Genomic DNA, 22,084 nt, shown 5'->3' on the forward strand with positions numbered 1-22,084 from the left:
TAAATTCCCTCTTCCCTGATAGCTACCTTTCTCACTTTTTTTCAATCTATGTAGGTCTCACAGAGTGAGACTCCATCTCAAAAACAACAACACAAAAAAACCACACAGAAGAGATATTTGGTGCCAACCACTTATGGCTACATATGCTTGAGGTGAGTATTGTTTGGACTCTAATTTGGAAATGAAAGTGTTGTGTTACTTATCTAATCAGATTCTCAATTAGTAGAAGAAAAAGCTATGTAGGTCTCTGTATACTCAGCCAGTATGCCTGTCAAGTTGCCCCCACACTGGGCCACAGGGGCTCTAGACCACCCTTTTTAACTCCTTTGTGGGTCACTGAGTGAGGACTGCCCTGGGGAATGATGCAGCCTTGAGTGGGGAGGAGCTCTGCAGCTGAGGCAAATACTAAAGAAGTTCACAGCTGGTGTCTATCTGCTAATTGTGCTCTCTGCAGTTGGGCTGCAAGCCCTTCCTTGAAGGAGGATCTGGGCAGTGTATTTCTATGTCTATGACATATGTTAACATGAATATAAACATCAATGTTAAGTAAGGTCGATGATAGTATCTGTGAGACTGACTTTAGCATGTATAAGTGCATAGCTGGTATTGCTCTTTGACTTTTTTTGTTTTTCTTTTTTATTGTTTTTGAGATGGAGTTTTGCTCTTCTTGCCCAGGCTGGAGTGCAATGGCCTGATCTCGGCTCACTGCAACCTCCACCTCCCAGATTCAAGCGATTCTCCTGCTTCAGCCTCCCGAGTAGCTGGGATTACAGGCGTGTGCCACCACTCCCGGCTAATTTTGTAATTTTAGTGGAGACGGGGTTTCACCATGTTGGTCAGGCTGGTCTGGAACTCCTGACCTCAGATGATCTGCCCGCCTTGGCCTCCCAAAGTGCCGGGATTACAGGCATGAGCCTGTGATTACTTTCATCAGGGAATGTGAAGGGGGTGGGGTCTTTTCTTTTTAGAGAAATAAGAAAATGTGCAGACTTTCTAAAAATCTTTATTAGTTTGGTATACTCCTGTAAGAGTTTTAAATGCCTCAATCATTGCACATGGAAGGTGATAGAAAACAATTACAAAGGAAATGGGAGATTTTTCTACTGACTTTTCCTACCCCAGATTCAGCAAATCTCTTCACTTTTCCCGTTCTGAGAAATAATCCAGTTTAGCCCCATACTGAAGAAACTTCAGAATTAATACTTGAGGCTCAAAGGAGAGGAGAAGGAGCCTTTAAAAAAAAACATGGAACGAGTTTCTGTAGTATAGTGGTTATCACGTTTGCCTCACAAGTGAAAAGTCCCTGGTTTGAAACCAGGTGGAAACACATTTACCAGGTGCAGTAGTTCATGCCTGTAATCCCAGCACAAAAACTTAGCCGGGCGTGGTGGCAGTTGCCTGTAGTCCCAGCTACTTGGGAGGTGAGGCAGGAGAATCGCTTGAGCCCGGGAGACGGAGGTTGCAGTGAGCTGAGATTGTGCCACTGCACTCTAGCCTGGGCGACAGAGTGAGACTCCAATCTCAAAAACAACAACAACAAAAAATCACATAGAAGAGATATTTGGTGCCAACAACTTATGGGCTACATATGCAATATGAATGTGCTTATTTAATTCTCACAACCTTTTGAGGTGGGTATTGTTTGGACTCTAATTTGGAAAAGAAAGTGTAGTGTTACTTATCCAATCAGATTCTCAATTAGTAGGAGAGAAAGCTATATATCAGAATATTATCTACTCAACATGGAATACACACATAACTGCCTTTTCTTAACTATCGGGTCTCATGTGCTTTAGTCTAAGGTATATAGAAACTTGGGTAAGAATTGTTAAAGGGAGATGTTGAAAGGTCTGTCAGAAGAGTATCATGATCGTATTTGAATTAATAGATACCGAATAAGAAAGAATAAAACTAGACTTAATTATTCACACAGTGTTTACAATAAAGTGAATAAAGATTCCTGAAAATGGGAATCACACTTATATACTTTTTAAAAATATATTTTTAAGACACATACAATTTTAAAAACGCATACATACATGCTTTTCCTCGGTTCCACCCTTCCCCTTCATCTTCATACCTATTACAGATGGAGTCGTCGTCATGCATTCCTTGTAAGGAATAATTCTGATAAAATCAAAATAGTAAAGTCACATCTAAAAATATGTGAAGGTTTATACCCCAGAGGAGCTGCATGATTTAAATAATTAACAATGACAAAATCTGAGAAATACATGTGATTATGGATAATGAAGGGTGCTTAACTAAGGACAAAATAATATAATTTTATATCAGGCTAACTATTGACATGGCTTCACTTACCTGGGAAGCTAGATTCTGTGTGTAATAGTAAACACCTGGGAGGAATACTGATTGTTTACAACGGTGACTGATATCTGGACTCAGAACTGGCCATCAGTAAATCAACTTGAGATCGCAAATATTCCTTGGAATCACACAAAGGAAAATACCAAAAAAAAAAAAAAAAAAAAGGAGGTAAAATTGCTGGTGTACATTGATATTGCTTGACTTATTAAAGACTAACTTTATTCACAACAGAATTGCTAAACTTTTTTCTATTTACAGCAAAATTGCTATTTGTGAAGAAACCAGTGCATTTTGTAATTTGCTTGAAGCTATAAGATTTTATAAAATTATCGGACTAGAATTAGAAAGTGTATTCAGGGATTGGCCTGTCTGATTCTATCTGGTACTCCTGTAGCTTTGCACTTGCTATTTCCTAGGCCCAGAGTGTTTGTCCTACCAGCCTCTCCTTGGGTAACTCCTATTCATTCTTCAATTTTCATAATATGGCACCTCCTCAATGAGGTATTCTCTTATTCCTAGTTCACATTATGCCTTCTGGGTTTACCAGATCAGGTTTTTTTTGGTTTTGTTTTGTTTTTGTTTTTTGAGATGGAGTCTTGCTCAGTAGTCCAGGCTGGAGTGCAGTGGTCCAATCTTGGCTCACTGCCTCCTCTGCTTCCTGGGTTCAAGTGATTCTCGTACCTCAGTCTCCCAAGTAGCTGGGATTACAGGCACGTGCCACCACGCCCTGCTAATTTTTTTGTATTTTTTGTACAGATGGGGTTTCACCATGTTAGCCAGGACGGTCTCGATTTCCTGACCTGGTGACCTGCCTGCCTCAGCCTCCCAAAGTGCTGAGATTACAGGCATGAGCCTCCGCACCCAGCCCAGATCAGGTTTTTAAACTCCGTATCATCATCGCTTCTCAGCCTTTTGACTAAGATCAAGTGTTTTCAGCCTTTTGGCTAAGATCATCATTCTTATCAGTTTAAACTCTGTATCAATGACTATACTTTGAAAGTAAATATCTTATTTGTATTTTCATTTAATATCTGTAAACACAGCAGCGTATAAACTAAAAGAGGTCAATATGTCAGCCATCAGGAAAAAGATGAGTCATTCAAATTGGGTACTTTGGGCTGGTCGCAGTGACTCATGTCTGTAACCCCAACACTTTGGGAGGCCGAGGCAGGCAGATCACTTGAACTCTTGAGGTCCAGAATTCGAGGCCAGCCTGGCCAACAAGGTGAAACCCTGTCTCTACTAAAAATACAAAATAATTAGCCAGGCGTGGTGGTGGGCACCTGTAATCCCAGTTACTCAGGAGGCTGAGGCAGGACCTTGAACTCGCGAGGCGGAGGTTGCAGTGAGCTGAGATTGCACCACTGCACTCCAGCCTGGGTGACAGACAGAGCGAGACTCTGTCTCAAAAAACAAACAATAACAACAACGAAAAAAACCAACTGGGTGCTTTGAAGATTGACAAAGAATTGAGCAAGGTGTTAGGAAGCCACAAGAGAGAGTGCAGTATTTTGAAGCTAATACCATATATAAGTAATTACCACACCTAGGCCCAAAGGGGCAATGGGAGAAAAGAAAATCTGGAAACAGAAAGAACTCCTTCCTCTCTCTGACATATTTTTACTTTCCATCAGCCAAATTCGACAGAAGCCAAAAGGCAAGGATCAAATTCATGTATAGATCAACCTCCTAGGAACACAGGATGAAAGAAGGGGACGGTGAATCTAGGCTGGCAAAAGTAAATATCTAGTGCAGTCCATCCCTTTTGTCCTTTGGCATGTACTATCCTTTTCACAAGTGAGAAGTCTGCATTGCATTCCAACATGGAATTTGTGAAATCACAGCCAGCTCATGGGGGTGATGCCAGTTTGTTCATAATCCTACTTTAAAACTAAAATGTTAGTTGTCACCTTCCTAGAATGTACTGGGGTAAAAAGCAAGAAGTACTTAGTTAACATAATACAAGCTGTTACGAACCTTGCTTCTGTGGCTAATCATGAGGCTTAGGTTAGTAATCACAGCTTTCTTCTAAAATTCATTTCTTAGGCCAGGTGTGGTGGCTCGTGCCTGTAATCCCAGCACTTTGGTAGGCCGAGGGGAACAGATCACTTGAGCCCAGGAGTTCAACATGAGACTGGGCAAAATGGCAAGATTCTGACTCTACAGAAAATACAAAAAATTAGCCAGGCATAGTGGCGCATGCCTGTACTCCCAACTATCGGGGAGGCTGAGGTGGGAGAATCACCTGAGCCTGGGAGGTTGAGACTGCAGTGAGACATGATCATGCCACTACACTCCAGCCTGGGCACCAGCCTGGGCAATGAAATGAGACCCTATCTCAAAAATAAATAAATAAAAATAAAATTCATTTCTTGTTTTCCTGACTTCCATCAGCACATTGGCTGAATTCTTTACACAGTAGTATAAAGTATGCCTTTATTCCTGTGGGATCTGTGTCCTTGTGGTCTTTCCTTTATCTCATTGTCACAATTTTTAATTGACCATAGCTTGTGGGCAAAAAACATTTAGAGACTTCTCTGTTTATTTTTTGTTTTTTGTATTCTTTAACCTCCGTTGTACAGCAGACATCAAACTACCTCCTAGAAATTGGGAGCAATCACTCCAAGTAGAGGGACACTTTGCCCTGCATATTGGTTCAGTGGCATGAAAAGACAAAAATGGCCAGAAGCAGTTTTCAAGTTTCAATTGATCTGAAAAGTGACATTACTCTCTAGTGGAAACATTTATCCACTGGGCACAAAGACACCCATTCCCTCAGAGCTCAATCAAGGTCACAGGGATAGGATACAAAATTGTCCAAATGGATCACTGGGTAATAATGAGAAGCGATACTCACACCTCTACATCTTGACTCCTAGACATGTGCATTCTGGATATAGAGAGATGGCTCTACATATTGGCCACTGTTTTGATACTTATTAATACTATCACATTGGCAATTAACTATCAACATAAGAATTTTGGGGAACACATTCAGACCATAGCAGTTTCTAAGAGGCGGGAGAAATCCAATGTATCAAATAGTGTTGAGAAATCATAATAAGTTGAGGACTAACATAGCCATTTCAACTAGTGAAATGTAATAGATCAGTTTAAGTGGAATGTTGGAGAAGAAAGCAAAATGAAGGAGCGTAATAAAGAAATGAGATGAAAGAAATAAGATAGGGGTCTGATGACACTTTGAGGAAATACGGCTATAAAGTGAAAGACAGCACTATCAATAGCTGAAAGGAAAAGTGAAAGCAAGAGAACATGTCTTTCAGATGAAAGAAATAAAAGCTTTGAATGCTGAAATGAAAGATCCTATAGAGATCAAATAGAATTTTTTTTAAATAATACAGGAGAAGAAGGAAAATATTGCTGAACTATTCCCTTGAAAGAAGGAGGGTTTTAAATTATTTATTACAGAAAGTTTAGAAATTCAGACGTAGAAGACTGCATGGCAATGATAAAGGTAGAACTGGTAGGTTCAACTGTGCCAGCCTGTCTCTTATTCTTCTCAGAATCACTGTAGTGAATGTGTCAGATTGAATATTCAAAACGTCCTTTCAAAATAAGCACGAGGAAAGAGGCCTGTGACATCAAAGATACAGCTTTTCTCTCTTTTTATGGAGAAGCACATGCAGATCAACCCAATTTCCAAAAACATCCCAGCAGAAAATGCTGAAAAGCACTTTCATTCACAGCAGCTTTCTGAATGGGGTTGAGGAAGGCCGTAAGCAAAGGAAAAAGAGAGATTCAATTCAAGGAGACTTGAGACAGAGGCAGCTTGCATTCTCCTTCTTACTGGCTGCATTTTCTTTGATGGAGCTCATGTCTTTGATACTGAGAAAGCCCTTAGGTCTCTTCCCTGATCAAAAAAATGAATGTTAGGGCCAGGCACAGTGGCTCACGCCTGTAATCCCAACACTTTGGGAGGCCGAGGCAGGTGGATCACGAGCTCAGGAGATCGAGATCATACTGTCTAAAACAGTGAAAACCCGTCTCTACTAAAAACACACAAAATTAGCCAGGCATGGTGGCATGCACCTGTAGTCCTAGCTGCTCGAGAGGCTGAGGCAGGAGAATCACTTGAACCCGGGAGGCGGAGTTTGCAGTGAGCCAAGATTGCGCCACTGCCCTCCAGCCTGGGCGACTAGACTCCATCTCAAAAAAAAAAAAAAAATTGTTAGGAAACAGGTAATTCTTCATTCAGTAAAGCTGTTAGTAATTAGAATAGTTTTGTGTAATCCAGACAGAGGAAAGGAGATAAAGAAAATTTTAGGAAATTAAGCACGTTATTTTGGCTCTGCTGAGCTTTATTATGGATAGCTGCAACTGTGGTTTTGAACTCCCTTCGTTTTTAAATTTCTTATTATTATTTTAGAGGCAGGATCTTGCTCTGTGGCCCAGGCTGCAGTGCAGAGGCACAATCATAGCTCACTGCAACCTCAAACTCCTGGGTTCACGTGATCCTCCTGCCTCAGCCTCCCTTGTAATGGGGACTATAGGCATGCACCTCTGTGCCTGGCTAAATTTTTTTTTATTTTTTTATAGCGACAGGGTCTCACTATGTTGCCCAAACTTGATTCAAATTAATGGCCTCAAGCAATACTCCTGTCTTGACCTCCCAACCTTTCTTTAAATTATTACCAATGTTTTCCCATCAAAAGTCAAAAGACAAGCCTGCTGAACTGGGCCAGACGCTGCTGGATGAAGTTGCTTTTATATAGCTTTGGATTGTAATCTCTGCCCATCCATTCATTCATTCTGCAGTCAAATTATATTGATAAAGAACCTACCAAATGGGGAGCCCTAATGATAGACTATTGAACAAAATGGAAACCTCGTCTTGGGGCATACTGGAGAAGGAGGAAGGAGGCTGACATTAATCAAATAACTCTGGTATTATACATTACAAACTGATATAGGAGCACTAAAGGAAAAGTGAAAAATAATCAAGTGGCCAGGCATGGTGGCTCACACCTGTAATCCCAGCACTTTGGGAGCCCGAAGCGGGTGGATCACTTGAGGTCAGGAGTTGGAGACCAACCTGGGCAACATGGTGAAACCCCGTCTCTACTAAAAATACAAAAATTAGCCCAGCGTGGTGGCTTACGCCTGTAAACCCAGCTACTCGGGAGGCTGAGGCAGGAGAATGGCCTGAACCTGGGAGGTGGTGGTTGCAATGAGTCAAGATTGTGCCATTGCACTCCAGCCTGGGCAACAGAGCGAGACTCTGAGAAAAAAAAAAAAAAAAGAAGAAAGAGGAAGAAAGAAAGAAAGAAAGAAAAGAAAGAGAGAAAGAGAGAGAGAGAAGGAGAGAAGGAGAGAAGGGGAGAAAGAGAGAAGGAAGGAAGGAAGAAAAAAAAAAAGGAACCATATGTTGCGTGGAGACGGGAGGTCAAGAAAAGCTTCCTTGATTTGAAAAAGCTTCCTTGAGTTGAAGCTGAAGCATTAAACAAATTTAGCCAGGTAAAGAGAAGAGGCCGGGCGCGGTGGCTCACTCCTGTAATCCCAGCACTTTGGGAGGCCTAGGGGAGCGGATCAGTTGAGTTCAGGAGTTTTAAGACCAGAATGATTTTACAGAAAAAACAACATTTAGTATCAAGGGGAAAACACGACCAGGACCTTGACTCTAGAGGCTGCGTTCCTAAAACAGCAAGCGGGGTGGGAGGGAAGTCCCATAGAGCTTTGGAGCCACAGGAGAGGCACTCTCTTATCTCCCCCTTCTGGCAAACTAGGTATGAGAGGGAGAAAGAAGTTTCACTCTGAGGTGCGAGCGCCGCAGGACATTTCCTGACGGCTCAGGTGGGCAGGCTGAGTGCGCCAGCGCCTCAGGGGCTTCTCACAGGTGCCTGGGTCAGGACGAAGCTACATAGTTCCTCGTGACGAGAAACTCACTTCTGGCACCTGTCGAGATGCCAGATTCCATGCCAAGCCCCCAAAGATTCTGACTAGTTTGGCAAAAAATGGGATCCGGCAGGTCCACTTCAAAGTAGCGCCCTCTTCCTTTTGTTGCCAAAGATCTGAGGACCACACTGCTAAACTAAGCAAGAGACATGCGTGGGTTGGCGATAGAAGTGAGACTAGTAAGTTTACAAGCACAATATTACCAATCCCAAAAGAGAACCACCACGCTGGGAAAAATCCGTATAATGAAACAATTCGTGTCACCTTTGGCTTGTTTGCCATAAGCAAAATACTGGGGACAGGGGGTGGATAAGGAAGTAAACTGGGTAGGTGTGTAAATAAGGACGGAAGACAGTGCACCATTCTTTAGATGACAAAAATAGACAGTTCCTGAGAAATGAGCAAAGGGAGAACCCTCCAGGCAGCGGCCTCTGGTGGCGTGCCGTGATCGTATAGTGGTTAGTACTCTGCGTTGTGGCCGCAGCAACCTCGGTTCGAATCCGAGTCACGGCAGTACCTTGACGTCGTGTGCGCTCACTTTTGCAACGAGCTGGTCTCAGAAAAACGCATGCAAAATTGAATTGACTCATGATCTAACCTGTACACAAAAAACGCTAGTATTCATCGTGGTGCCCCAACCAGTCAGCCAAGCAGAGTGTCTATGGTTGTCGCCTTGACTTTCTTTTTTTCCCTCTCCAAAGTTTCTCTTCCCAACCCTACCCAAGCCCTACAGTTTTGTTGGCATTCTGTATGTAAAGAAACTGAGGTCATTTTTTTTTTTTTAATGGAAAACTTTTACTTTCAAACACTGGTAGGCATGAGGAAAGGACTGTTCAAAAGGGGATCCAGGTTTGTTGTGGAGATCTTTCTTAAAACACAAAAGACAAATTATTAATCACGCGTTTCTAAGCATCCTAGCTGGGCCAATGCTGAGAAACTGTAACCTTTGATCGTCTGGAGAAAAGTAAAGAAATTTGAGTAATTGAAGGAATTTGAGGAGGGGAAATAATGGCCCAGAAGAACAGCCCCCATTTCTAGCCTGTTCAGTTTCTAGAATGAGTTCTAAAGGGCCAAGTACACTGTTGGGTGAGGTGGGAATGGAGGAGAGTTGATCTGAGATAGGGAGGTGGCTGGAAAGAAGTAGTTGGTGCTACCTGGGACCAATAGGAGGTGGCTAGAGACAGGCAGATCCCCAGAGGAGCTTCCATGAGCCCAGTTCTAGTTAGTAGCACAGCACTCTGAGAACACATTAATGGCACTTCGTCCCTCCTGGCCCTGGTGGATGGCTAGTATTCAAACAGGCGTGGTGGCTCATGCCTATAATCCCAGCACTGTGGGAGGCCGAGGTGGGCACATCACCTGAGGTCAGGAGTTCAAGACCAGCCTGGCCAACATGGTGAAACCCCGTCTCTACTAAAAATACAAAAATTAGCTGGGCCTAGTGGCATAGGCCTGTAGTCCCAGCTACTCAGAAGGCTGAGGCATGAGAATTGCCTGAACCCAGGTGATAGAGGTTGCAGTAAGCCAAGATCATACCACTGCACTCCAGCCTGAGTGACAGGGTGAGACTCTGTCGAAAGAAAGAAAGAAAGAAAGAAAGAGAGAAAGAAAGAAAGAGAGAAAGAAAGAAAGAGAGAAAGAAAGAAAGAAAGAAAGAAAAAGAAAGAAAGAAAGAAAGGAAGGAAGGAAGGAAGGAAGGAAGGAAGGAAGGAAGGAAGGAAGGAAGGAAGGAAGGAAGGAAGGAAGGAAGGAAGGAAGGGAGGGAGGGAGAAGCGTTGTCATACTTTTAGCAACTTATCAAAAATTTCAGCAAAAGAGATTTGTTCTTTCCTTCTTGGGGCTAAAATAGCCCGCATTTATTCTCCAACTGTCCACTGACATGGATTCTGAAACTCAGAGATATTGTAATTAAGCTGAGCTGCCTTATACTGTCAGATATCATCTCTCCAACAGGTCAGGTTCTAGGCCTCTTCACAGTAATTTAATAGCATTTACAGTGGTTATTCATGTTCACTTGTATCACACTCGACTTCAATTTTCTATTTAGTCTATTTTATCTTGACTCAGTCTTACAAGAGCGAAGACAGGGACCAAGCATGTATTGACCTCAAAGGATCAGTTCTTGTCAATTACTTGCCACAAGTGAATGATAAAACTGCTAAAGCAATAAACATCTTGATGTTGCAATTCTCCAGAACACATTTCCTCAGATCTTACTGGCCTGAGTAGCAGAAATCTATGGACTCTGACTCAGAGGCTGGCTACCTCTTAGTGAGAGAGCTAGGGTCCTAGATCTATCACAGAATAAAATTGTAGTGACAGGTGAGTAATAGGGATCAACAAAACCCATGCTGTATGATTTGCTCGAAAAGTAGAGAGCTTGCTTGATGTGTACCATATGATACTCAGTGCAAAGCACGTGTTTATCTTAGAGGTGTAAAGTTCTCTGGTTCACAATATTGTTTTGCAGCTTTGAGTGAGCATTGCTAGAAATCTGGTATTAAGTAAACAGGGGAATTGTGAGATTAAAAGCTTGCATTTTATGAATGCACTAATATTGGTATGGAAGTATCTTATACAATCTGCCAACCACATTTTCAGAAAGAAAATTGTCTTACTCTACCTATGGCATCCATGGTCTTGAAATTACTTTTTAACATTTCTATGTCTTATCATTCTCATCTCTCAATGGAAGTTAATGAAAGTTACCACCTTCTAAAATTGTTCTAAAGATTTAAGGGTGTTAAATGCCTGATGGCACTATCTTAGTAAGGGACAAACAAACAAACAAACAAAATGATAAAATAAGCCATTTTGGAGTTAAATAAATAAATATCATTGCTACTTAAGTGGTGGAAGGCCTTCATACAGTAGTAATATTGCAAAGACTTTTACCAGACTCAGCATCTATTTAACTTGACCACAATCCTCTGCTTCTTTGATGCTGATAAGGTAGTTCTAACAATAACAAGAACGGTTTTGTCTGTCCTCAGGATTGAGGCTTATTTGAAGATTTTAGCAAGGCTTTTTATAAGGCAGATGTTGGCCAAAATGTTTGCTATGATAGGCCATAAGTTTAGGGAAGACACAGATGTTGTGGGAAAAGGTAGGTTCTAGAAAGGATAGCCCCAAAAGTCAGAGAATCAGGAAAAGAACTTTCCTTCTAATGTCAGCAGAAATCCAGATGAAACACTTTAAACAGCGGTTTGGTAGTGTTAATTTCTCTCAAGGGTGCAGCAATCTATCTGTAGCCACACCATTCCAGCACCTACTTTATGTTGAAATGTCTGCTCATATCTTGGAAAGATTTCCAAAAGGAGAAACAAAGGGTTTTTCTTCCAGGGCTTTACACTGTAGCAAGATTTATGAAACACGTGTCAGTGAGAAACAGAAGTCAGGGAATAAATAACTAAACTTAACAAAAAACCTCAGCCAAGAAAGCCAAAAAATTTGTATATCCTGGCCTTGTGATTAGCTAGGTAGTGAGTAGAAGCTCATGACCTACAGGAAATAAATCAGAAGCAACACCAGGCTTGGTTAAAAAATAAAAACTCAACCTCAACCTAAGTAATTTCTCATCTTTCCAGGGTCTTGCATTTTGTGGATGCTTAATCAATGCATATGCAAAGCACCAGGCAGTTATTTAAATATTTCAGGATATTGGTTTCATCTGCTTTTCCCCATGCTAAGCTGCATTCAGCTAAACATTCCATGACTCCTTCTACATTCATCAAACCGACATAGAACCTGAGATAAAAGGTCATGCAACTCTGTGAGGCCCAAGTTAGAGGTTCCCACAGCGTCCTGTGAGGGCTATCACATTGTACTCTACTTTGTTCTCTAATTCTCTGTATCATCCATGCAGTTTTACAGTCTATGTGGGTCTAGAAATTGAGTCTGTTTTAACCCAGCAGGCAAATGAGCAGAACAAGACTATGGCAGAAGCAAAGATATCCATCCAGCAGAACTCCCTGTTTACACCTAACTTACTGTTTCTAACAGCAGATCTCCTGTTGAGACCAAAGCTCTCTTTGAAACAGAGGGTCTCAAAGTGCCTAGTTTGGGTGAGTGGGAATCAGCATGACCACAAATCTCCACTGCATCACTGTGTCCTGGTCTAGGCTCACTTTCTTGTGCCAGATTAGATAAAATGGAAGCATAATGGTTTTTCTCAATTGCAGTGAATTAGTTCAGAAGGTAGTGTGGTGGGTGCTATAACCCAGCAATAAAGAGATTGGTTTTCATATCCCTTGTGTTTTTGTTTCTTGTTGGATTTTTTAAGTTGGTTTATTTGTTTTGGGGTGTTTTTTGTTGTTGCTTTCGGCCAATTTTTAAAATTTTGCTTTTTTATCTCCCTGTAGAACATAAATTCAATAATGGAAGAAAATTTTGCTGTTTTATTCACTGTTTTCAGTGAATAAAATCTCCAATACCTGGAAAACTACCTGAAATGCAGTACTCAACATTTGTGGACAAAATGAATGTACGAATAGAGAAATGTTTAAAATATGTTGCGATATCCAATATTTCCTGTAGGGGGAGATAGTCACCACGAAATAGTAATTTCACTCATTTCAATTTGAAATAAATTCTAAAACCCTGCATTGAAGAAAAGTATTTTTTTAAGTGTTGGAATTTCTGCTTTGTTGCTGGTTCAGAAACACAGATGTGCTTTCTTTGTCACAAAATTAAGTACACTTTTGGCAAACTGATAATTTGTCAAAAATGTTATAAATATGATATATCTGAACATATGCCCAAGAGGGGCCCTGTGGCTTAGCTGGTCAAAGCGCCTGTCTAGTAAACAGGAGATCCTGGGTTCGAATCCCAGCGGGGCCTTAGTTGTTCAATTTTATATTTTCAATAGTATGTTGCAAATACATAAGTTGAAAATGCATTAAGGAATTTATAGGTTGTGAAATCTGTATTGAGCGATTAGCACAATTATGGGGAGTCCCTTGCCAGGTAACTGCATCACAATATGAAAGAGTTGGGATGAAGGGAAAAATGAATAAAGTTTCTGTTGGTAAAAAGCAATGGGTTTGCTGATGACAGGTAAGACTGGGGGTGTATAAGTTGTACAAAAAAAAAAAAAAATCTTGTAATACATAGTAGAGAGCAATATTTCAAATTCTGTCATAGACATTCAGTCTCCAGCCTCTTAACCTTGATAGCCATCATTTTCAGCACATGATAGATTTTGATTATCAGTGTCAGGCAAATAATTAATAAGCCATGGCATTTTGCTTGGAGTCTGATTCACTTTGATTTTTGAAAATAAGAGAGTAATGGTGAAATTTATTTTCTCACCATTTCGGTTTGGTATGACTCTAAGAACTGTCTTATTTGTACATCTAGGATCTAGGGACTCAATTATATATTGAGGAAATAAATCACAAATGAATGACTTTCCTGAATCTTAAGTGGCATTGCAGTTCATAAACTAAAGTGTACCCTCTGTAGCACTGGCTGACTCATTAGGTTTCTCAGTTTTATCTAAAGAGATTTCAAAGGTTATTATCAGAGTTCCACCAGAGTCATTGTCTTTTCACTGCTGTAAAAGTAGTCCTGCACTGTGCCTGAAATCGTTTATACTTCAGAGTAAATCTGAATTCTGCTTTCTCATTTTATTCATAGCAGTTCTCTCCCATCTACTTTCAAAGGAATGTGAGCAAAAAAGATTGTCACAAGCCTCTGCTTCACTTCTCAGAAGACTGATATTTAAAGGATCCTGCAAATTGGAATGCTGCTGTTGAAAAATTTGTAAACAATTGATTAAGCTATGTCTTCAAAGTTTAAGTATCTAAAAATACAAACTTGAATACTACAGTATTCTCTCTTTCTTGCAAACTAAATTCAGTGAAGGCTGAAAATATCTGAAGATTTATATATTACATGTTATAGTGTTATTCTTGCTCTATGCTTACTAAAAGCACAGAGAGAAACAAATATGTTCTCAGGTGCATTTTAGTTAAGTGGCCCTAAACAACCTCTGTCTGAAATATTAAGTGGAACACACAAATCAGCTATCAAACTCTCACTACCTTACACCTGTCAGTTACTCCAGATTCAACCTACACATTAAAAGGAAGCCTCAGGTCAGGTGCAGTGACTCACACCTGTAATCCCAGCACTTTGGGAGGCCGAGGCAGGTGGATCACGAGGTCAGGAGTTCAAGACCAGCCTGACCAACATGGTGAAACCCCGTGTCTACTAAAAATACAAAAATTAGCCAGGCATGGTGGCATGCGCCTGTAATCCCAGCTACTTGGGAGGCTGAGACAGGGGAATCACTTGAACCCAGGAGGCAGAGGTTGCAATGAGCCGAGATCATGCCACTGCACACCAGTCTGGGCAACAGAGCCAGACTCCATCTCAAAAAAAAAAAAAAAAAAAAAGAAAAGAGAGAGAGAGAAGGAAAAGAAAAGAAAAAGAAAAAAAAAAAAAGAAAGGAAGCTTCCTCCATTATTAACATATTTGCAGACTGTCTCACAGCCTGGTTTTGAAAGATGAGGAAGTAGAATTCTCCCTTCCCCCTGTTATATTTAGGAAAGAAGGGAGAAGTAAATTAAGAGGAATGACAGAAGATGACACAGAATATATGGTGTCAATCTTACTTAAAGCTTTGCAAAATAACAGAGATTCAGTGAAGAATTTTTAGAGAGGAGTGACATGAAATGTTCTTAGAAAGACAATGATTAAAACGAATTCAAGGAAGCAAGATAGACAAACAAAAATAAATAAACAAAAGGCTTTACTATATTGAATCATGAGGGCAAATCCTTCATAAATGACTTGGTGCACTCTCCACAGTAATGAGTTCATGTGAGAGATCTGGTTGTTAAACCTGAGCGTTCTCACAAGGAATCTCAGATTGGACTTTAAAAAGAGACTAGGGCTTTCCTTCTCTCTCTCTTGTTCCCTCTCTCACCATGAGGCGCCTGCTCCTGCTTCAACTTCCCCAAGAGTAAAAACTCTTTTTGGCCTCACCAGAAACCGAGCAGATGCTGGTGCCATGCTTGTACAGCCTGCAGAACCATGAGCCAAATAAACTTCTCTTCTTTATAAATTATCCAGCCTCAGATATTCCTTGATAGCAACGCAAAATGAACTAACACAACTTTCCTCCCGCAGTGGAAAAACTAGTTTTCTCTCCATTGCCAATCTAATTCTTCTACTCCATATAAATTTGTGTTTTTTGACTTTCCCTTTAAACTGGTTACAACATCTGTCTGATTCCATCACTGAATCAGCAAAATAAGATACTTAATCTGTATTCATTAATTTTATTGAGAAAAAATTTACATAATATAAAATTAATCATTGTAAATTATACAATTCAGTGGCATTTAGTATGGTTACAATGCTGTGCAATCATCATGTCTATCCACTTCCAAACATTTTAATCACCTCAAAAACAAACTGTGTACTCATTAAGCAGTCACTCCCCATTGTTCTTTTCCCCAGATCCTGGCAATCATTAATGTAAGTTCTGTGTGTATGAATTTACCTATTCTGGATATTTCATTAAATGGAATCATACACTGTCAGCCTTCTATTGCTTAGCATAATGTTTGAGGTTCATCCGTGTTGTGTATATATGAGTACTTCGTTACTTTTTATGCTGAATAATATTCCACTGTATAGATGTACTATATTTTCCTTGTGCCTTTATCAGTTGATGGATATTTGTGTTGCTTCCACCTTTTGGCTATTGTGACAGCAATACTATAAATATTCATGTACAAGTATTTGTTTGAAAACCTACTTTTAAATCTATTGATTATATGCATAAGGGTGGAATTGTGAGTTCATATGGTAATTCTACGTTTAACTTTTTAAGGAACTACTAAACTTTTCCACAATGGCTGCACCATTTTACATTCCTGTTAGCGATGTATGAGGATTCCAGTTGCTCCATATCCTCACCAACACTTTGCTATTACCTGACTTTTTAATTCTAGTCATCCAAGTAGGTAAGGAGTAGTATCTCACTAATTTGCATTTCCCTAATAATTAATAATGTTGATCATCTTTTCATGTGCTTGTTGGTCATTTGTATATCTTCTTTGAAGGAATTCCTAGACAAGTCTTTTGCCCAATTTTTAATTGGTTTGTTTTCTTTTTGTTGTTGAGTTGTAAGAGTTTTTATTTAAAAATATACTCTGGACACTAGACCCTTACCAGATATATGATTTATAAATATTTTCTGTCATTCTTTTTTTTTTGAGACAGAGTCCTGCACTGTCACCCAGGCTGGAGTACAGTGGCATGATCTACTGTAACTGCAACCTCCACCTCCCAGGTTCGAGTGATTCTCCTGCCTCCCGGCTAATTTTTTGTATTTTTAGTAGTGATGGGGTTTCATTACGTTGGCCAGGCTGGTCTTGAACTCCTGACCTCGTGATCTGCCCACCTCAGCCTCCCAAAGTGCTGGGATTATAGGTGTGAGCCACTATACCCGGCCTTTCTGTTATTCTTCAGGTTGCCTTTTCACTCTTCTGATACGTCCTCTGATCCACAAAAGTTTCTAATTTCAAGAAGTCCAATGTGTCTATTTTTCTTTTTGTTGCAGGCACTTTTAGTGTCATATCTATGAAGCCATTGTCACATTGAAGGTCATGAAGATTTATTCCTATTTTTTCTTCTAGGACTTTTGTAGTTCTAGCTCTTTCATTTAAGTCTTTGATCCATTTTGATTTAGATTTTCTGTATGGTATAAGGTAGGGATCCACTTTCAAAGTTTCGCATGTGAATTTTCAGTTATCCCAACCCCATTTGTTGAAGAGATTATTCTTTCCCTCATTGAACTGTCTTGCTGGCCCTTGTCAAAAATTAATTGGTCATAAGTATATGACTTTATTCCTGAACTCTCATTGATCTATATGTCTATCTTTATGCTAGCACTGCACTATTTTTATTATTGTAGTTTTGTGGTATCTTTAGAAATCAGAAAGTACAAGTTCTCCAACTTTGTTTTTCTTTTTTTTTTTTTTTTTTTTTTTGAGATGGAGTCTCACTCGGTCGCCCAAGCTGGAGTACAGTGGCATGGTCTTGGCTCACTGCAACCTCCACCTCCCGAGTTCAAGTGATTCTCCTGCCTCAATCTCCCAAGTAGCTGGGACTACAGGTATACACCACCATGCCTGACTAATTTTTGTATTTTTAGTAAAGACAGGGTTTCACCACGTTGGCCAGGTTGGTCTTGAACTCCTGACCTCAAGTGATCTGCCCATCTCGGCCTCCCAAAATGCTAGGATTACAGATGTGAGCCACCAAGCCCAGCCTGTTTTTCTTTTGATAGCAAAAACATATGAATTTTAGAATCAGCCTTTCCATTTCTGAAAAAAAAAAAGTTATTAGGATATTAATAGGGATTGCATTAAACCTTTAGATAGCTTTGGGGCAGAATTGCCATTTTAATAATACTAAGTCTTCCAATCTTTGAACATGGGATATTGTAATGGTTAATATTATGTGTCAACTTGGCTAGACCACAGTAGCCAAATATTTAGTTAAATACTATTCTAGATATTCCTGTAGAGGTATTTTTTGGGTGGGATAAGCACTTATATCTGTAGACTTTGAGTCAAACAGATTGCTCTCCATAATGTGAATGGGCCTCATTCAATCAGCTGAAGAGGAAAAAAACTGATGTTTCCTAAGGAAAAAAGAATTCTGTCAGCAGAATGCCTTCAGACTCCAGCTGTATCATCAATTCTTCCCTGGGTCCCCAGCCTGCTGCCCTACCAAGAAGATTTTAAACTTGTTTCCACAGTTGCAGAAATCAGTTCCTGAAAATAAATCCTCCCTCCTGTATACATACATATATACACACACACTCACACATGCACGCACACACACACACACATCCTATTGGCTCTGTTCCTGGGGAGAACCTTCACTAATACACATGCCTTTTCTTTTATTTACATCTTCTTTAATTTCCTATTTAAAAAAAATAAAAGTTTCTTCCTAATTCTAATTAGGAATGTTCTTACCTTGGAAAAGTGAAAGAACTCTAGTTAGGTCTTACAGAGGTACTAAACCAACACACCTTTTAACCCAACCTCAACCCTGGAAAGATAAAGCAAAGTGAAAGAAAATGCACAGCAAAATAGACATAATCCTGAAGATTTTTAAAGAATAAATTTTTAAAATTAAACATTATGCAAATACGTGCCACACTTGCTTTGTCCATGCATAGGCGCTATACACAATTTTGAAAAATACTGTGTTGTCCTCTTGTTTTAAAAGTCATATACAGGCGGGGCATGATGACTCACGCCTGTAAATCCCAGCACTTTGGGAGGCCGAGGCGGCAGATCATCTGAGGTCAGGAGATTGAGACCAGCCTGACCAACATGGTGAAACCTTGTCTCTACTAAAAATACAAAAATAAGCAGGGCGTGGTGGCACGTACCTGTAATTCCAGCTACTCAGGAGGCTGAGGCAGGAGAATCACTTGAACGTGGGAGGCAGAGGTTGCAGTGAGTCAAGATCACACCACTGCACTCCATCCTGGGCAACAGAGTGAGACTCCATCTAAAAAAAAAAAAAAAAAAAAAAAAAAAGTCATATACAAAATTTTGTTTTGTTTTGTTTTGTTTCTTGCTGCCAAGCCCCTTCGCCATCCCAAGATTTTCTTTACAAGGACCTAAGCATAATTCACTCATTACCTTGGGGTATGAGGGCAAGATTCAGTCTGTGTGGTGGGGGTGTATTTGTTTGTGTAGGGGAGGAGGGGAAGAGGCCTTTTATCAAATTACAATAAAATGTCTGGTTTGGACATGAAAAGCAGTGTCAAGGAGCTGTTTGAAATCTAAACTGTTCTACACTCAGGAAAAAGAAAAAAGGAGTCAGCTTTGAGAATGAAGCTATGTTACAAGTTAAAGTTGGAGGGCTTTTAGTGTGTCTGTTACAGCTTCCTTTTCTTTTTCTTTTTCTTTTCTTTTTTTTTTTTTTTAAAGGCAGGGTCTCATATCTGTCACACAGGCTGGAGTGTAGTGGCGCGATCTCGGCTCACTGCAGCTTCTGCCTCCTGGGTTCAAGAGATTCTCATGCCTCAGCCTCCTGAGTAGCTATACGGGCACACACCAGTATGCTTGGCTTTTGTTTGTTTGTTTGTTTGTGTTTTTAGTAGAGATGGGTTTTGGCCATGTTGTCCATGGCTGGTCTCAAACTCCTGACCTCAAGTGATCCACCCACCTCAGCCTCCCAAAGTGCTGGGAATACAGACCTGAGCCACCATGCCCAGATTTCTGTCATAGTTTTGTTGGTGGCCTAGAATACTGTTGTACAATGTTTTATCTACCTTTTCATTAAAATATAATTTACTTACACTTTGCATCAGTAAGACTTCTGGCACTACAGACCAGCAGTGTCAGAGTAGCCTTAGTGCCTCCTTGTTGGTGTTTGTTTTAATTGCACGAGCACTCTAACATCTTCTTTAATTTCTTTCAGCAATGTTTTGTATTTTCTAGAGTACAATTCTTGCATCTCCTTGGTTAAATTTATTCTGAAGCATTTTATTCTTTTTGATCATATGCTTATTTTTATATCTGTATGAGAGCCACAGATTTAGCTTTTTCTGAAAGCCATCTTTTAACAAATTAATATGTAATTTCCTTTGATCAACAGAGTGTTATGGATCCCCTACTTGAAGACTCTTTGGAATATCACATGACTTCATACAGAGTTTTATTCATATTATTAAAGTAAAGGTGTAATCTTCTCTCTCTCTCCAATCCTGCTTGTATACTTCCTATCCTCAGTGGTGGGATGCACTTAAAGGGTCTAGATTCGGCCAAGCTCAGTGGCTCACACCTATAATCCCAGCACTTTGGGAGGCCGAGGTTGGGGGGTATCTATCAGGGGAACCTGCCCCCAATAATTCTATGTGAGTCATTTTCTATTTTCCCTAAGTGTCGGCCAATCTGAGAAATAAAGGGAAAAAGTACAAAAGAGAGAAATTTTAAAGCTGGGTGTCCGGGGAAGGCATCACATGTCAGCAGGTTTCATGATGCCCCGCAAGCCGCAAAACCAGCAAGTTTTTATTAGCAATTTTCAAAAGGGGAGGAGTGTACGAATAAAGTGTGGGTCACAGAGATCACATGCTTCAAGGGCAACAAAAGATCACAAGGCAGGAGGTCAGGGCGAGATCACAAGGACAGGGTGAAACTAGAATCAGTAATGAACTTCCATTTCCCGCTGTGTACACATTGTCATTAATAAACATTTTAACAGGGTTCAAGAGCAGAGAACTGGTCTGACTAGAATTTGCCAGGCTGGAATTTCGTAATCCTAGCAAGCCTGGGGGCACTGCAGGAGACTAGGTGTGTTTCATCCCTATCTACATCTGCATAAAGGCAGACACTCCCAGGGCGGCCGTTTCAGAGGCCTCCCCTGGGAATGCATTCTTTTCCCAGGGCTGTTAATTGTTAATATTCCTTACTGGGGAAAGAATTCAGCGATATTTCTCTTACCCATTTTTGGTAATAAGAGAAATATGGCTCTGTCCTGCCCGGCCCACGGGCAGCCAGACTTTAAGGTTATCTCCCTTGTTCCCTGCAAATCGCTGTTATCCTGTTCTTAAGGTGCCCAGATTTCATTTTGTTCAAACACACATGCTCTACAAACAATTTGTGCAGTTAACGCAATCATCACAGGGTCCTGATGTGACATTCATCTTCAACTTACAAAGATGACAGGATTAAGAGATTAAAGTTAAGACAGGCATAGGAAATCACAAGAGTATTGATTGGGGAAGTGATAAATGTCCATGAAATCTTCACAATTTATGTTCAGAGATTGCAGTAAAGACAGGTGTAAGAAATTATAAAAGTATTAATTTAAGGAACTAATAAATGTCCATGAAATCTTCACAATTTATGTTCTTCTGCCATGACTTCAGCCGGTCCCTCCGTTCGGGGTTCCTGACTTCCCACAACAGGTATCACCCGAAGTCAGGAGCTCGACACCAGCCTGGCCAACATGGCAAAACCCCGTGTCTACTAAAAATACAAAAATTAGTAGGGCATGGTGGCGGACGCCTGTAATTCCAGCTGTTCGGGAGGCTGAGGCAGGAGAATCACTTGAGCCTAGGAGGTGGAAGATGCAGTGAGCCGAGATCACACCACTGTACTCCAGACTGGGCGACAAGATGGAAACTCCATATCAAAAAAAAAAAAAAAAAAGAAAGAAATAAGTTTTATTTCTGTCCAGTATATAATGCTGTTTGAAAGCATTACAAGTGTTGCTAAATTAGACACCTCCAAGACATATCAAGTGAAAAAAGCACAATGTAAAATAGTATGTATAATGTTACATTTTCCATAACTAGAAAGGAAAAGTAAAATGCATTATGTATATCTGCACCTATTGCACAAAGAACACTGAGGAGAATACATAGGAAACTAAGAAGAATTGTCATCATATATGGGAGGTAGTTCTGAGAATGCCAAGAACTAGGCAGATGTGGGCTATGAGGAAGAAGAAATTTTTCACTTTTAGTTACTGTTTATGTGAATGTATTAACTTATCATATATATGTATGTATATCCTTAATTTTTAAGATCAAAAGAAGCTTTATTTTTCTTTTCATTCTTACTGTGTTGATGTTGAAAATTATTGTCTCTCATTTTAAAACCATATTTCATCTTACATTGCACTGAAGAGAGGAAGATAACCCAGGATAGAGAGTAGGAAGTGTGGGTGGGTTAACAATTTCTTGTTTTGTTAGTTTTTCTATTACTTCTTTAACAAACTACCACAAATTCAATAGCTTAAAACAACATCCATTTATTATCACACAGTTCTGTGCATTATAAGTCTGGCAGGGTGT

General features: G+C 40.2%; 3 non-coding genes across 3 annotated transcripts; all 3 read left to right on the top strand.

Annotated features, from left to right (window-relative positions):
- Window positions 1–1,254: 1,254 nt before the first annotated feature.
- Window positions 1,255–1,327, top strand: TRNAV-CAC. The gene has a single exon. It is a non-coding gene; the product is annotated as a tRNA-Val (tRNA).
- Window positions 1,328–8,682: 7,355 nt separating this feature from the next.
- TRNAH-GUG lies at window positions 8,683–8,754 on the top strand. The gene has a single exon. It is a non-coding gene; the product is annotated as a tRNA-His (tRNA).
- Window positions 8,755–13,006: 4,252 nt separating this feature from the next.
- On the top strand, window positions 13,007–13,080 carry TRNAT-AGU. The gene has a single exon. It is a non-coding gene; the product is annotated as a tRNA-Thr (tRNA).
- Window positions 13,081–22,084: the final 9,004 nt, after the last annotated feature.

This window comes from Theropithecus gelada, chromosome 4, assembly GCF_003255815.1.
Source record: "Theropithecus gelada isolate Dixy chromosome 4, Tgel_1.0, whole genome shotgun sequence".
NCBI lineage: Eukaryota > Metazoa > Chordata > Mammalia > Primates > Cercopithecidae > Theropithecus > Theropithecus gelada.